This window comes from Oncorhynchus mykiss, chromosome 5, assembly GCF_013265735.2.
Source record: "Oncorhynchus mykiss isolate Arlee chromosome 5, USDA_OmykA_1.1, whole genome shotgun sequence".
Classification (NCBI taxonomy): Eukaryota; Metazoa; Chordata; class Actinopteri; order Salmoniformes; family Salmonidae; genus Oncorhynchus; species Oncorhynchus mykiss.
Genome location: NC_048569.1, coordinates 84273816 through 84291361, shown reverse-complemented (window position 1 = coordinate 84291361; position 17546 = coordinate 84273816). Strand labels below are relative to the sequence as shown.

General features: G+C 41.1%; 1 protein-coding gene across 3 annotated transcripts in view; it reads right to left on the bottom strand.

The window, feature by feature from the left end:
• LOC110524697 (aldo-keto reductase family 1 member A1-B) overlaps positions 1-12211 on the bottom strand; it is a 30505-nt gene extending 18294 nt beyond the window's left edge. The window contains exons 1-3 of one of the 3 annotated variants that reach the window (XM_021604558.2): positions 12069-12211; positions 6878-7035; positions 6643-6744 (exon numbers count right to left, since the gene is read on the bottom strand). The gene's annotated coding sequence lies outside the window, so the exon portion shown is untranslated. Of the gene's footprint in view, positions 1-6642; positions 6745-6877; positions 7036-7603; positions 7651-12068 lie in introns of those variants that run through there. The other 2 variants (XM_036978580.1, XM_021604559.2) reach the window with 2 other exon arrangements.
• Between the last annotated feature and the right edge of the window lie 5335 nt (positions 12212-17546).

Sequence of the window (17546 nt, the reverse complement as noted above, 5' to 3'; positions counted from 1 at the left end):
TGATTGATTTTATTTGTCAGTTAAAAAAATTCAAACACACAGTACAAAGATTTAAAAATGTGTCTGGGATTGCACAATAAATTCAGGACTAATTTCCATTATGGTCCCTAATTTTTACATAAATGCATATACAATTACATAGATTACAGAGATACAAACAACAAAACGTTCTACTGCTCACACATTAGCCAGCTTTTGACATGATTTTTAAACGTGGTTATGGTTAGTATGGCGTTGAGTTGCTATGTTAGTTTGCTTCACTCAACAGCAACTTGATCTCCACTGTATCTAGACATTATCTCCCATTTCTTTGAGACTAGCAATTTTTCAATAGCGTCTATCTGAGATTTGCAACATTGTTTCAGTATTGACATTTGACCTCCAGCTGTCTCATAGTAATGAAAGTGTAAGGGGTGCATAACCGGCAATAGCCGGAGCAGTTTAATAGCAAAACACATGGCATAAGAATAACAAGAATGATTGGGTACAAAAACCCGTTGCGCACCAAACAGCACAAGCACTTACAATAAACAATCCCACACAAAGACATGGGGGGGGGGGGGGGGGGGCAGAGGGTTAAAACACAACAAATGATTGAGGGAATTGAAACCAGGTGTGAGGAAAAACAAGACAAAACACATGGAAATTGAAAAGTGGATCGACGGTGGCAAGAAAACCGTCGACGCCGACCGAACAAGGAAAGGCCCCGACTTCGGCGGAAGTCGTGACAGAACGTGTTGGGGTCGGGAGTCGGGATGAGACAGGCAGGCAGGCAGCTTTTCTCTGCCAGTCGAAATCATGAATCAGCATAATTGTTATAATATATACAAAGAAATGTCAATAGAAAACAGGTCAAATGAAAGGAAGTGCAGCTTCAGTTTGAATTAATTGTGTTAGCTGTGTTGTTGGCTAGCTCCACTGAACAACAGTGTCCTGACGAGAGAGCAGATTTTCTATGCCAGGTGAAATTGTGCATCATTAGTTCATTGTTATGTTATGGATGTATCCAAATAAATCATTAGAAAACAGCTTCGCAAATGTAGCTACTTTTTGTTATTCTGGCTGCACTGTTTGATGTGACCGTAAGTTAGCCGTAGATGACTAGCTAGCAAGCAAGGGATAAGAACGTTGCCAGCCAGTATGGCAAAATAACTTTTAGAAATAATAACTGGGTCACATCCGTAGATGCATAACAAAATAATTAACGACTGGGTCGCGTCTCTGGTGACCAAACCGATAGAACGAACAAGCATTTCGCTACACTCGCATTAACATCTGCTAACCATGTGTATGTGTCAATTGTGTATTGTAGGCGAAGTAGAAGAGCAGAGTATAATGAACAGGCGCACTTTTATTATAGTTCCGCGCTCAAAAACGGAACATAAAAGGACAGCGCGTAAACTAACACCACATAACATGAAACAATTACACACAAAACATGATGGAAAACAGAGGGTTAAATACAAGTAAATTGATTGGGGAACTGAAAACCAGGTGTGTATGGAAACAAGACAAGACAAATGGATATGTGACAAATTCGATTGAATTTGAAACCCTTTTTGTGTCGAGACTGTGTCTTGTGGAAGGATGAAATAATACGAATAAATTCACCAAAATAACGTTTTTAATAAAAATATGTCTATCAATATTTGAATATGTTGATAACCAGTCGTATAAAAATGATGATGCCTTCGAAGCCGGTGTTTGGAGGATATATTGGCATGTTTTGGCGGCCCGAGATGAAACAACACCAATACACCAACAATATATCCTCCAAACAGCGGCTTCTCGGGCATTATCACTTAATTACCCCAGAACGTTATTCATTAGGACGATTCGGACGGGATTCGTTTTTCCAGACAGCCCCATGTAATTATTTTTTTCTTCAATAAAGTGACGGTTATGACAAAGTCTGGAGGTTTTTATTCTAGGCGTAAAGACATTTCAAGATGCCCAAACGGGTTACACTGATAACACGAGCTTTGCGCCAAAGTTTCTAAACCATTCCAAAACATCTTTGGTATAATATCGCCATAATATTTTAATTGAGGAAGTGTGATCATAATCATTATTATAGAGATCCGCATTAGACGTCCTGCTATCTAAATTTCCCCCACCCTGCAGACTTGAACTAAGCAACACAAAAAGCACGCTGGCACTTGATATCAGTATTTCGGCTATGGATAAGAAAGATAACTTGTCATTTACAAAAGTTTACCTCCGTTTTAATGCTACTTTGCAATATTTTTTGCAAAGTGTTGCATTAAATAGGCGCAATATTTTTTAATGAGACATGTTTGCAATGTTCAATGAATTGGCACAAAATGTATAAACAAAAGCATTCACTGTGAAATGATAGGCTACATGTAGTCCCTTCATATGTAGACTGTGCAGCACTTCGTTTTAACCATACCTTTTTTGAATAATGTTTTTTGAATAATGTACGGGACTAGTAGGCTATTATCAAAGGACCTTGGATTTAGTAGAACAATTGTAGTCTCCATTTAAAAATGACCGACATGGCAGATTTGGACGGGATTTAAATTACGGATATGGCGATTTTTTTTTATCATGCACATAATTACATAACTATCTCCCAAGTAAAACAAATCCTGTGCAAATAGGGTTTATGCAACATTTATTTTCTGAGCACAGTGGCTGCTGCGTTGGTGCTATGATTGGTGGCGTGTCGCATCTCAGAACGGTGGGAAGTTGTAAGTGGCTGAGACTTGTCACTGATTTACTGTTAAGGTGACAACATTCAGGAAACGTTTAACGGTGTTTACTGGGGACTTTCCAGTTCCAGCCTTCCAGCCTAGTTCCGCGGATATTTTGGGGACTTTCCAGTTCCAGCCTGCAACTGGAAAGTCCCCAAAATATCCGCGGAACTAGTTTATCCTGCTTGGAAAGTCCAGACCGGCCGCGCAATGATTTAAGAAAGGATAGGGGGATTGTGTTTCTGTGACTAAGCAAGCCCTCAATATCATTCCGCTATGTGTGGGTGGGTATAACCTTTTCTATAAAAGATACAGAACTCACAGACGATAGGATATGTTCGTTGGTTTGCTCTTCGACAAAGGACCTGGCTTTTTTGGGGGATTCCAGTGGAGATTGATTTGAATGCTAGACTTGGTATTCAATGGCTGCACATATTTTGGAACATAATTTAATATTGTGCCTAGGCAATTGGAGGCTGTTCGTGGTAGGTTGCGTTTGTGTAGGCCATTCATGGATAGAGATCATTTGTAACAATTTATTTTGTATTGTACTGAATGTGCGATAGACTATATTAGACTAGCCATATCTATTGACTAAAATAAATGACGTTTCACAACGTCAGTATTTATTGACTGAAAAAAGACGAGCATTGTAATACAAAGAGTCATTCTGGTTGTAAAACGTATTCTCTTTTAGTCAATAGATACGGCTATTAGACCTACTAGGCTAAGAACAACAAATAACATCTTCTTATAATTGTGAGACCTAATATTGGAACTACAAGGCTAGTGAGACCTAATATTGGAACTACAAGGCTAGTTACAACAAATAACGTCTTATTATGATTGTGGAAACGTAGACAAGCCTATTATTATTATTATTATTATTATAAGACATGGCTATTCCCAGCCCTTTGTTTGCCCACGGACCCCAATTACTTATTAATTCATGTATTTTAAAGTAATGTTTAGGCATATAATTATTTAATTATCACCTATTTTTCTCCAAGGATAGCCTACATTTTCCTCCTAAAATAATGCATAGTCCGATAGTTTTTGAGTGTGCTTTGAGTCTTGACTGTGCTAATGTCTAAATTAGTCTCACTAATATTCTTCCTATGTCGAAATAGGCTCCATTTAGTTGACAGAAATCTCATGTCACCGTTGCCTTCATGTGATTGCTGATAATATTAATTGTCAATTTCAAAAAATACATTTTGAAGAGGCATGCAGGCGAATGTTAAGAGCATGGGTATTTAATTATTACCCTACGAGGTATCTACTGCTGGGTTTTTTTACGTGATAAAACACACCTGGTATCCCGTGTCTATATCAGTCTTTGAACTGAATAATTTAAAAAAGCAGTGGAACTGGCTTCGAATTCCAGATTATAATTTGAGGGGTCTAGACGATGAAGGAAAATTGCCTAATTTCCATGATATTGAGCAATTTTTCGAAACTAAAATCTCCCACCCCAAGGAAAGCGCCTGACACTGCTATGCTTTATCTTGGCCAGGTCGCAGTTGCAAATGAGAACTTGTTCTCAACTAGCCTACCTGGTTAAATAAAGGTTAAATAAAATTAAAAATAAATAAATAAAATAAACATGCAAGTTTACACCTACAATAGCAAGCCTACTATATCAATTGTCAAATTGTTTTACTGTCTGGAAGAGACAGACACAGCTAGGGGAATGTCCAGAGTATGGAGCCAGGTGCTTTCCAGGAGATTGAGCAATTCATTAAATCAAAACATGACAAAATCCCCCACCCCATGGAAAGCACCTAACAGTCAGGGTACAGTTACCATATCCTCTGATTCAGAAGGGTTAGGTTGAATGCAGGAGACTACAAATGCAACCCAGTCAACATCCATAAAACACAAACATTAAATCCAGATTTGTAGGCGAATCCTTTTTCTAAAATTTGCATGGTATTTCTGTTTGATATTTTTCAAATAAATGTTGCTTAAATTGTAATCATAATATTTCTTCTGTTTTGTCATAATCTGCATTGTTTTGTTTTTAAATGCTAATTAGAATAGCACATTTTGGATGTAATTGTTTGTATTAAAGGTGCCAAAAAATAAAGATGATGATTATTTATATTATTATTACTATGGAAATTGACAAAGCTCAAAGCATAATCATAACATATGTACTATGCAAGTAACTATTTGGCTGTACCGTTTACACTTTCTGTAGAGACCATCCATTTAGCAAGACTTAGCAAAATATTGCTATATAAAATGAATATTTATACGTGTGACATGCCACAACAATATCATGTGACCGTATCAAGTGTCCACCACATACATATGTGGCGCATGCACCTGTTTATGTACTGTACATGTTCACCTCACGCAGGTTTCAACTCGGGTTGCATGGCCTTAACTTATGTATGGGATACAACAACAAAAATAATACAATTGTGCCATCTGGTTTAATATAAGGCATTTGAAATTATTTATACTTTTAATTTTGATACTTAACTACATTGTGCCCCTCGCTATCAGTCAATAAAAAACAATAAAATAAAAAATACATTTGTGCCATCTTGTTTAATATAAGGCATTTGAAATGATTTATACTTACTCAAGTATGACAATTCAGTACTTTTTCCACCACTGGGTGTGGCTGGAGGTTTTAGCATTTATTTCACATTACCCATCAATTTAGACAAGTGTGTCTGGGTAAGTGTCATCTAATATTCATAACATTTTTATCTGGACACTTTCTGTTTACCTGGAATTGTTCCTTATTGTAGGCTACTACCACTTTCAATCTTTATCTTTACTACACTACTCACTGTTTAGTACGTGTCATGACTTCCTCCTTGTTCGGGCGGCGTTCGGCGGTCGACGTCACCGGCCTTCTAGCCATCGCCGATCCACTTTTCATTTTCCATTTGTTTTGTCTTTGTCTTACACACCTGGTTTCAATCCCCCAATTACCTGTTCATTATTTAACCCTCTGTTCCCCATGTTTGTTTGTGAGTAATTGTTTATTGTATTGCGGTCCGTATTTGTGACCTTGTATTTATACGACGTGTATTGTGATATATTTGAGTAAAATTTGCTTTCATTACTCATATCTGCTGTCCTGCGCCTGACTCATCTCACCAGCTACACACCGATGCTTTACAACATGACCTCACTTGTGAATCATTAAAGAGATGGGTGGGGATGGCTTAAGAGGGTGTGAACAATGCTGAATGTGTGTAAACAAAGGAGAGCTCTCCAGTAGGTACCAAAACTTTCAAAGGCCCTTTTCTCAAAAGTGAGTGTACAAGTTAATCAACTTTCAAGCAGAATTACTTTCCCATTGTTCCTCAATAATGTAGTGATATGCCATTTTGTAGCTCTGAGTCTCTGCTTTTATTCAATGTAAAAAACACAATTTCAAATTTTGCTACATAAGACCGATTTGAGCTAGTCAGTCACATTTGTCTTAGTCTTTTTTCTCATTTTTTTTGTTGATACATTGTTATTGATTATTGCATTGTTGGGTTTTGAGTTTGCAAGAAGGGCATTTAGCTGTACTTGTGCATGTGACATTAAAACTTGAAACGTGAAAATGTAGTTTGCCATTTTCTTTTTTCCATATATGAATGTTGGGGTAAGCCATTTAAAGTAATTTAAAGGCAATACAAGATATGGCATGACCAGGCAGAGTCGAAGAAACGTGACTGACAAGGTTATAAAGAAGACAGCTGATCACACTTTTTACTCCACGAGGTTAGATGTAACAGTATAAACTATAATAAATATGTGTACTAGAGGCCATAGAGGCAAGTGACAAGAGAAATTGGCAGCTGTTATTTGTTTTCTAAATTAAACATGCTCAATGTGCCATGTGCCTGTACAGGAATATATATTGCAATGTTGTTACAGTGGTGTGTTAGTTGGGGGGAAAACATCTAAATACCTGAAATATCCATTCGCCTGACTTGCAAGGAGTATCAGAAAATCATCTAGTCGCCGATTGGCAGTACCCTTCAGAAACTGATATTTCAAGTGCAGGACAAATCTGTGATAAAATATAACATCCCAAGACTGTGATGGTGTGCACAAAGCTATACTCCATAGATCAAATTCTGACCCTCTTGAATGTAATAATTGGCAGTGTTAATATTATGTGACATTTTAAGATAATGAAATACCTTTCGGTGAGATTGTTGGTGTTGCTGTTCTCGTGGAAGAACTTCCTCCAGTGGTCAGCCCACATAGGAGAACAAGGGAACCATTTGTTTTAGGTAGGCCAAAGGGATAGGGAAGTGGTTCCTCCAATGATCTTGAAGCATCTTCATTAGTCTTTCTCCTGTGAAAATACAGTTTTGACAGAAAAACATAAAAAGGCACCCATCTTTGTGTACTCACAAAATTAGGACAATGTCAGAAAATAATGGGATCCATTTCAAGGAATGTAAAAACCAATCAAAAGAAAAGAATAGGAAAGGCATTGACATGTAACATTGACAGGGAATGCACCCCTTGAAAGGTATAAAAGCACCACTTAGTCATTTTCAGGAGACCCCTTGAAGGTTGTATGTAGTATGTACTGTCACGTGTACAAGTCTACTTCTATGAGGTAATCATTTCCTGTGTAAAGGATACATTAAATTAAAGGCAAAAAAATGTTTGATCAAATTGGCTTATCTGAATGAATTAAGCCACAATCCCTTCATGTGTTTAAAAAAAATAAAGACTCATCTATTCACTGATGATCATGAATGTGACCCTGTCCTGTTATTCCTAGGTGGTAATCCAATGCATTACAGGCTGCAAAATATATAGCCCTCTGAAGAAATGTCTAACTTATTACCCTAAACTTCATTAATGCAATACACATTAATTTGGTCAAACATTTATTCATAATCTTATTTTACCTGCAGGACGTGGTAACAACATAGAAGACCACTTCCTTCATAACCTTGTCAATCATAAAGGCCCTAAATGGAAAAATAAGACAGAATTCTATTTATTTTTATTTTACCTTTATTTAACTAGGCAAGTCAGTTAAGAACAAATTCTTATTTTCAATGACGGCCTAGGAACAGTGGGTTAACTGCCTGTTAACGGTATAACATGTCACATTTAGTCATGGAAACTATAGAAAACAACTTGAAACACAGTTTTCAATGAGAAGTAGTACAAATACCTTGTCTCAAAGTCGTGAGCAACTGTCCAGAACTTTCTCAGGCAGAAAGCAACGCTTTTCTGGGTCTCTTTTCTGATGATGAATGTTGCCACCGGGGATCCATGCCCACTTTCATTCCTGCCAGCTAGTGCCTAGACTGCATAACTATAAGCTGTGAGGCCTGAAATATATAATTGTGATATTCTTGATGTATCTTTATTGTATAATATAAATTGTTATTTATTTTAAAATGGTCTCAAGTTATTCCCATACTAACCAGAATATGAAGCGTCCATGGAAAGTAGACTCTTCCCACACTGCAACATTTTCTGCCTCTGCTCTGCATTTTGAAATATGAGTATCAGAAATATGAGTACCTGTTTCTCTGCAGAGAGGCTGATAGCACAATGTCTCACTCTTAAGGTTTGTTTTCACAAACAATTCTTCATTCGATTCTTTAGATACAGGATATCCCTGAGAGGTGGGATGAATCACCTGTCCGCCACCCACTGCTCTTCACCCTATTCATGATACTGTTAGCAATTTCATGCCTTGCCTTGAAGAGCCAAGATCTCAATATATGCGACCAGGTCTGGGTGGATGCGGTTTGTCACATTCTCTGAGTGTGAATTCTCATGGCCCTTGTGCTCCAGCATCTTTCTGATGATACACACTTTCGAGGTGGTCCCATCGTTCATGTTTAGGACGCATACAGTGTCTTCGGAAAGTATTCAGAACCCTTGACTTTTTACACATTTTGTTACGTTACAGCCTTATTCTAAAATATATTAAATGTTTTTTTCCATAATCTACACACAATACCCATAATGACAAAGCAAAAACATTTTTTTAGAAATGTTAGCAAATGTTTTAAAACTAAAAAACTGAAATATCACATTTACATAAGTATTCAGACTCTTTACTCAGTACTTTGTTGAAGCACCTTTGGCAGAGATTACAACATTGATTATTCTTCGGTATGACGCTACATGCTTGGCACACCTGTATTTGGGGAATTTCTCCCATTCTTCTCTGCAGATCATCTCAAGCTCTGTCAGGTGCTGCAGAGATGGTTGTCCTTCTGGAAGGTTCTCCCATCTCCACGGAGGAACTCTGGAGCTCTGTCAGAGTGACCATCGGGTTCTTGGTCACCTCCCTAATCAAGGCCCTTCTTCCCGATTGCTCAGTTTGGCCGGGCGGCCAGCTCTAGGAAGAGTCTTGGTGGATCCAAACTTCTTCAATTTATGAATGATGGAGGCCACTTTGCTCTTGGGGACCTTCAATGCTACAGACATTATTTGGTACCCTTCCCCAGATCTGTGCCTCGACACAATCCTGTCTCGGAGCTCTACAGACAATTCTCTCGCTTGGTTTTTTCTCTGACATGCACTGTCAACTTATGTGTGTGTCTTTTTCAAATCATATCCAATCAATTGAATTTACCACAGGTGGATTCCAATCAGTTATAAAAACATTTCAAGGATGATCAATGGAAACAGGATGCACCTGAGCTAAATTTAAAGTCTCATAGCAAAGGGGCTGAATACTTTTGTAAATAAGGTATTTCTTATTTTTATACATTTTCAAAAATGTCTAAAAACCTGTTTTCGCTTTTTCATTATGGGGCATTGTGTTATTTATTTAATCTATTTTAGAATAAGGCTGTAACATATCAAAATGTGGAAAAAGTCAAGGGGTCTGAATACAAAAGCACTGTACTCCTTACAGCTGTTAGTCCTGTGGCTGCCCTGTCCACTTTCCTCGTGCCTTGTGTTGTTCACAGTAAAAATGAAAGGGCTGTGTATTCTGACGTTTGCAGAGATATGACCCATCATTGTCACTGATGGAGCTTTTGATGAACTCCTCCACCTCCACCTCAGCCTCAACCACCTCTGCTCCACGACTCCTTTTGATAGTGTTCTCTCTTAATCCATAAAAAAAATATATTTGTCAAGAAATCCATTCTAAAACAAAATAACAAATACAGCATATAATTTCACTCCTCTACCTTTACCTTCCCCATGTCCTTTATAAACCGCCTCTACCTCCCCCACAATCATATTTTTCTTCAATGTCCAATTTGGGGTTAGTTGGACCCTGGCCTCAACAGAGTTTTTTAAACGGGCCCCCAAGCACCCTCAGACTTGTCTACCAACCAAAGTTATTGAAATGTTTTCCAGTATATACAAGTCCATTGTCATGACGGGCCATAAATCCTAGACAATCATACAATCAACTATTGCAACTATTTTTATCAGTCTTCACCTACCTCTCGCTCCAATAAATTTCTTCTAACACAAGTCTGACAACAAGTGCACTCTCTAACATGCTGACCACACCGCTCACGTCACGTGCGTGAGCGTTGCAAAATACATTTACACATACATAATATTCAATCATTGCGCCCACTGCTCGCGCGCGCCCACTGCTCACGCGCGCCAACAAGCGTCTGCATTGCCAGGCGCTAAAATAGAAGTTGCTTTTATTTGTGACGAAGAAAGCGATGCAAGTCCTGCCTCTCCCATCTCATTGGCTTTTAGAAGCATATACCCCCGTGCCATCTCCTCATTGGTTATACCCACGTGGGTGATTGAAAGAGGAACTGAGGTCGGTAATACACCTTATTATGAAAGTTAGTTGCCAATCGCCATATAAAGTCCAAAGAAGAAACAGCCTGGAAGGAGGAGAGATGACCAGAAATGATTCGGTTGACTGTTTTATGTGTGGATTAATTGTCGGAGTAGAGGACCTTGTGCATTTCAGGTAAAATAACTCAATGTTTATATCCCAGGACAAATTAGCTAGCAACAGCAAGCTAGCTAAATATGACAAATTAGCTAGCAACAGCAAGCTAGCTAGCTAAATAGGACAATTTAGCTAGCAACAACAAGTTAGATAGCTAAATTGCCATAAATGTTTAATGCTTTTCGACCTGTCCCCAAATTCACATAATTGGTTCATAGTTTGTTTTGATATTTCAACCTGTGTGTTTGGTGAGAAGGGACAAAATCAATTTGTGCACTATGGCGCAAGCAGTAAGGGGAAGACACAGGGGTCAGCTAAATGACATATATTTCATGAATCATATATTCACAACCCATGCCAGGAAGATTAGTAATAAGAGACAAAGTCATATCAACTGATATCTTTAACGCACTTTAGGCGTAGTGGGTGCGGAGTCAGGTGCAGGAAGCAGAAGGTAAAGAACAATGTTTTATTCCGGCACAGAGAAAAATGGTCACGCCAATACCGGGCGCACATACGAGACTGGCCCAAAACCAAGACCCAACCAGTCCGGAGGAAAAACAAAGGGAAACGTACAACCACAAATATACACAGAGGAAAAATAATCCCGCACAAAGAGCAGGCGGGCCTTACCGGCTTAAGTAGCCCAACTAAAACCTAAACAAGAAACAGGTGTAACCAATAAGACAAAACCAACAGAAAATAGGATCGGTGGCAGCTAGTTGACCGTTGACGACGACCGCCGAGCGCTGCCCGAACAGGAAGAGGGGCTTCATTAAACGTAGCTAGACATATGTACATCATGCTATTGTTAGGGTCTTATTTTTCAGAGTAAATAACTCATGGACACTAGAGAAGCTTTAACCAAGTTTAATTCTTCCCAAAGGTTCTGTACAGCTGTAATTCAGACAGCAAAACATTTCTTTCCATCACAGTTATATACATCCTACTTAAGACACGCCTTCTCTCCAATACTTACATCTTATTGTTCAACAGAAAGAGGGTAACAGGATACCAAACCATTATTACTCCCTTAAGGGAATCTGTCCTCACCTCCTGACCTCAACCCCTCCTTCATCTAATCCACAGATGTCCGTCCATCTGTCTCCCCTGTATCAACACTGTGCTCTGCTCCCGTCCCCCAACACATTCCACAGCTATCTGTCTTTCTACAGAGACCCAGTCTCTTTCTCCTTTGATTCTATGCTTCTTTCCTACCATTTAATTAATATCTCAATGTTCAAAATGTCAAATCCAACACTATCAACCTCTTGCCTTGGGTGACATGGTAACAGGACACAATGCAACTATACAGACTGAAAGTGGGAAGAGAGGGAGAGAGAGAGAGATGCAGTCCATCACCAGCATAACTTTCATTTTTGTATCTAAAATCCTTAAATTCTATTCGTAATCTAATTCGTTAGCTAGTTTGCTCAGTTTACATATTGCATGGATAGTATTTAGCTCACCATTTGTCAGTCAATTCTTGCGTCACCAACGGTAGCTAGCTACTTTTCCACTTTGGACTCGGCAAGCAGGCTGCTTCTCCTCGGACGCGACAGTCGAAGCGTTGCTGAGAGCCCATTGGCTATCGAACGGCCAATGGTGTGAGGCATGGGTCTTGGTGGCTTGGGAGCTTCCCTGGAGGAATATTTTGGGCTGGTGGAGGCGAAGAAAAGGAAGGGAAATGGCTGCGAGTAGTGTGGACGTAACGGAGAAAAGGTTGGAGAAGCAACAGTTGTGCTGGAGTGCATTCAATAAATCAAATCAAATCAAATTTTATTTGTCACATACACATGGTTAGCAGATGTTAATGCGAGTGTAGCGAAATGCTTGTGCTTCTAGTTCCGACAATGCAGTAATAACAAGTAATCTAACTAACAATTCCAAAACTACTGTCTTGTACACAGTGTAAGGGGATAAAGAATATGTACATAAGGATATATGAATGAGTGATGGTACAGAGCAGTATAGGCAAGATACAGTAGATGGTATCGGGTACAGTATGTACAAATGAGATGAGTATGTAAACAAAGTGGCATAGTATAGTATAAAGTGGCTAGTGATACATGTATTACATAAGGATACCGTCGATGATATAGAGTACAGTATATACGTATGCATATGAGATGAATAATGTAGGGTAAGTAACATTTATATAAGGTAGCATTGTTTAAAGTGGCTAGTGATATATTTACATCATTTCCCATCAATTCCCATTATTAAAGTGGCTGGAGTTGAGTCAGTGTCAGTGTGTTGGCAGCAGCCACTCAGTGTTAGTGGTGGCTGTTTAACAGTCTGATGGCCTTGAGATAGAAGCTGTTTTTCAGTCTCTCGGTCCCAGCTTTGATGCACCTGTACTGACCTCGCCTTCTGGATGATAGCGGGGTGAACAGGCAGTGGCTCGGGTGGTTGATGTCCTTGATGATCTTTATGGCCTTCCTGTGACATCGGGTGGTGTAGGTGTCCTGGAGGGCAGGTAGTTTGCCCCCGGTGATGCGTTGTGCAGACCTCACTACCCTCTGGAGAGCCTTACGGTTGAGGGCGGTGCAGTTGCCATACCAGGCGGTGATACAGCCCGCCAGGATGCTCTCGATTGTGCATCTGTAGAAGTTTGTGAGTGCTTTTGGTGACAAGCCGAATTTCTTCAGCCTCCTGAGGTTGAAGAGGCGCTGCTGCGCCTTCTTCACAATGCTGTCTGTGTGAGTGGACCAATTCAGTTTGTCTGTGATGTGTATGCCGAGGAACTTAAAACTTGCTACCCTCTCCACTACTGTTCCATCGATGTGGATAGGGGGGTGTTCCCTCTGCTGTTTCCTGAAGTCCACAATCATCTCCTTAGTTTTGTTGACGTTGAGTGTGAGGTTGTTTTCCTGACACCACACTCCGAGGGCCCTCACCTCCTCCCTGTAGGCCGTCTCATCGTTGTTGGTAATCAAGCCTACCACTGTTGTGTCGTCCGCAAACTTGATGATTGAGTTGGAGGCGTGCGTGGCCACGCAGTCGTGGGTGAACAGGGAGTACAGGAGAGGGCTCAGAACGCAACCTTGTGGGGCCCCAGTGTTGAGGATCAGCAGGGAGGAGATGTTGTTGCCTACCCTCACCACCTGGGGGCGGCCCGTCAGGAAGTCCAGTACCCAGTTGCACAGGGCGGGGTCGAGACCCAGGGTCTCGAGCTTGATGACGAGCTTGGAGGGAACTATGGTGTTGAATGCCGAGCTGTAGTCGATGAACAGCATTCTCACATAGGTATTCCTCTTGTCCAGATGGGTTAGGGCAGTGTGCAGTGTGGTTGAGATTGCATCGTCTGTGGACCTATTTGGGCGGTAAGCAAATTGGAGTGGGTCTAGGGTGTCAGGTAGGGTGGAGGTGATATGGTCCTTGACTAGTCTCTCAAAGCACTTCATGATGACGGATGTGAGTGCTACGGGGCGGTAGTCATTTAGCTCAGTTACCTTAGCTTTCTTGGGAACAGGAACAATGGTGGCCCTCTTGAAGCATGTGGGAACAGCAGACTGGTATAGGGATTGATTGAATATGTCCGTAAACACACCGGCCAGCTGGTCTGCGCATGCTCTGAGGGCGCGGCTGGGGATGCCATCTGGGCCTGCAGCCTTGCGAGGGTTAACACGTTTAAATGTCTTACTCACCTCGGCTGCAGTGAAGGAGAGACCGCATGTTTTCGTTGCAGGCCGTGTCAGTGGCACTGTATTGTCCTCAAAGCGGGCAAAAAAGTTATTTAGTCTGCCTGGGAGCAAGACATCCTGGTCCGTGACTGGGCTGGGTTTCTTCCTGTAGTCCGTGATTGACTGTAGACCCTGCCACATGCCTCTTGTGTCTGAGCCGTTGAATTGAGATTCTACTTTGTCTCTGTACTGGCGCTTAGCTTGTTTGATAGCCTTGCGGAGGGAATAGCTGCACTGTTTGTATTCGGTCATGTTACCAGACACCTTGCCCTGATTAAAAGCAGTGGTTCGCGCTTTCAGTTTCACACGAATGCTGCCATCAATCCACGGTTTCTGGTTAGGGAATGTTTTAATCGTTGCTATGGGAACGACATCTTCAACGCACGTTCTAATGAACTCGCACACCGAATCAGCGTATTCGTCAATGTTGTTATCTGACGCAATACGAAACATCTCCCAGTCCACGTGATGGAAGCAGTCTTGGAGTGTGGAGTCAGCTTGGTCGGACCAGCGTTGGACAGACCTCAGCGTGGGAGCCTCTTGTTTTAGTTTCTGTCTGTAGGCAGGGATCAACAAAATGGAGTCGTGGTCAGCTTTTCCGAAAGGGTGGCGGGGCAGGGCCTTATATGCGTCGCGGAAGTTAGAGTAACAATGGTCCAAGGTCTTTCCTCCCCTGGTTGCGCAATCGATATGCTGATAAAATTTGGGGAGTCTTGTTTTCAGATTAGCCTTGTTAAAATCCCCAGCTACAATGAATGCAGCCTCCGGATAAATTGTTTCCAGTTTGCAGAGAGTTAAATAAAGTTCGTTCAGAGCCATCGATGTGTCTGCTTGGGGGGGGATATATACGGCTGTGATTATAATCGAAGAGAATTCTCTTGGTAGATAATGCGGTCTACATTTGATTGTGAGGAATTCTAAATCAGGTGAACAGAAGGATTTGAGTTCCTGTATGTTTCTTTCATCGCACCATGTCACGTTAGTCATAAGGCATACGCCCCCGCCCCTCTTTTTACCAGAAAGATGTTTTTTCCTGTCTGCGCGATGCGTGGAGAAACCTGTTGGCTGCACCGCTTCGGATAGCGTCTCTCCAGTAAGCCACGTTTCCGTGAAGCAAAGAACGTTACAGTCTCTGATGTCCCTCTGGAATGCTACCCTTGCTCGGATTTCATCAACCTTGTTGTCAAGAGACTGGACATTGGCAAGAAGAATGCTAGGGAGTGGTGCGCGCTGTGCCCGTCTCCGGAGTCTGACCAGAAGACCGCCTCGTTTCCCTCTCTTTCGGAGTCGTTTTTTTGGGTCGCTGCATAGGATCCACTCCGTTGTCCTGTTTGTAAGGCAGAACACAGGATCCGCGTCGCGAAAAACATATTCTTGGTCGTACTGATGGTGAGTTGATGCTGATCTTATATTCAGTAGTTCTTCTCGACTGTATGTAATGAAACCTAAGATGACCTGGGGTACTAATGTAAGAAATAACACGTAAAAAAACAGAAAACTGCATAGTTTCCTAGGAACGCGAAGCGAGGCGGCCATCTCTGTCGGCGCCGGAAGTAGAACCTTGGGTGACCGTTCTGATGCTATTGAGCAGGAGGATGATGGTCAAGGATCTGAATGGTCTGTAGAGGAAAGACAGGAAGAAGAAAGATCCTGATACTGAAAGCAGTGGAGCGTCTAGTGAAGAAAGCAAAGAGTGTCAATGTAGGAAGCAAGAGTAATAATGTGATAGAGTGGAAAGAGGCGATGGTGTTTGATGAGACCACAGGGCCTCATTTACACACCATCCAACTATCTAATGCTGTATAAAAAGAGATAGGTGAAGTTAAACTAGCCTGGTTAATTGGAAATGGCCTTGATTATTGCTAATATTTTGTGGTAGCCAGGCTCAGCAAGAGAATATTGGGCATATTGGGAAGAACATTAAAAGCCATGTACCGGATGCTTATGCTAGGTTGAGGGAAGTCATCACTGGGGTCCCAATATCTATGTCCACAGATAATATGAAAGAAAATGTGAAGGGAGGCAGAGTGATTGAGGCCAAAAGGTTGATCAGTAGGAAAATTGATCAAAGAAGTGAAAGCTTATCAGTGATGCTGAGGTTTGAGAAAGTTTTGCTGGGAAAAGTACAGATAGAATTCCTTAGTTTCAATGTCAGAGAATTTGTCCCATATGCACTGCAGTGTTTTAAATGCCAAATAATTTGACATGTAGGGACATGCTGAGTGTAAATGGGATATGCTTAGTGTAAAGGAAAGAAAAGATGTGCCAAGTGTGGATGGGAACATGATGACGGTGAATGAGGAAGCAATGGGAAGGTTAAGTTCTGTAATTGTGGGGGATTACACAGTGCAGTATTTGGTGGATGCCAGGAGCAAAGAGAGGCTAGAGGCTCAGAGATAAAGGATCAGTATCATATGCAGAGGCTGTAAAACAGACTGGTAGAACTACAACGCGGACTGATGGAGCTTACATGGATATTCCTGTAGTAAGTGGACCTACTGTTGGGGCTGGTGCTTCTGATGGTTCTGGCATGGGTTCAAGGCCTGTTCAGAAATCTTGCACTCATGAATGTGCAGAATCAAAGGACACGTTGATCATTAATAAAGTTGACATCATAGCTTTTATTGGTGAGGTTATCAATACGACTCGGGTTGTGGAAAGCAGAAATGCCAGGTTGAAGGTTATTGTGGAGACGACAAAAGATATATTGGGGGTAACAGATGTTACTGTTAAAATGGTTGTTGACATGCTGCACATTTTCCAAGAGTGGAGTATTTTGGTTCGCTGCCCACAGTCCTAGCTAGGCTAATAAAATTTTGCAGTCTGGCTTCGGTTTTTAAAGCTTGACAACAAATAAAGTGCAACAAAACACCATCCAAAGGATGGAAACATGTTGGCCTTCTACAGCAACATTTGAGCAACTACCCACCTAACTGACTGATGCAGTATATCTATAGGAGTTGTGCAAAATTCACAAAGAGTTGGTTTTTGTTTGTTTTGGGGATGTCTACGTGCTCTCACTGTCTCTCTGCTTGCTTCCTCTCTCACTCTTTCCTTCTGCCTGATTCCTCTCTAACCCCTCTCTCTTTCCTTCTGCCTGATTCCTCTCTAACCCCTCTCTCTGTCACTCTGTTTGCTTCCTCTCTGACCTCTCTCTTCTTGTGTCCTCTCTAACCTCTCTCTCTCTCACTCTGCCTGCTTCCTCTCTAACCTCTCTCTTTGTCTCTCTGCCTGCTTCCTCTGTCTGTGCTTGCTCACCAC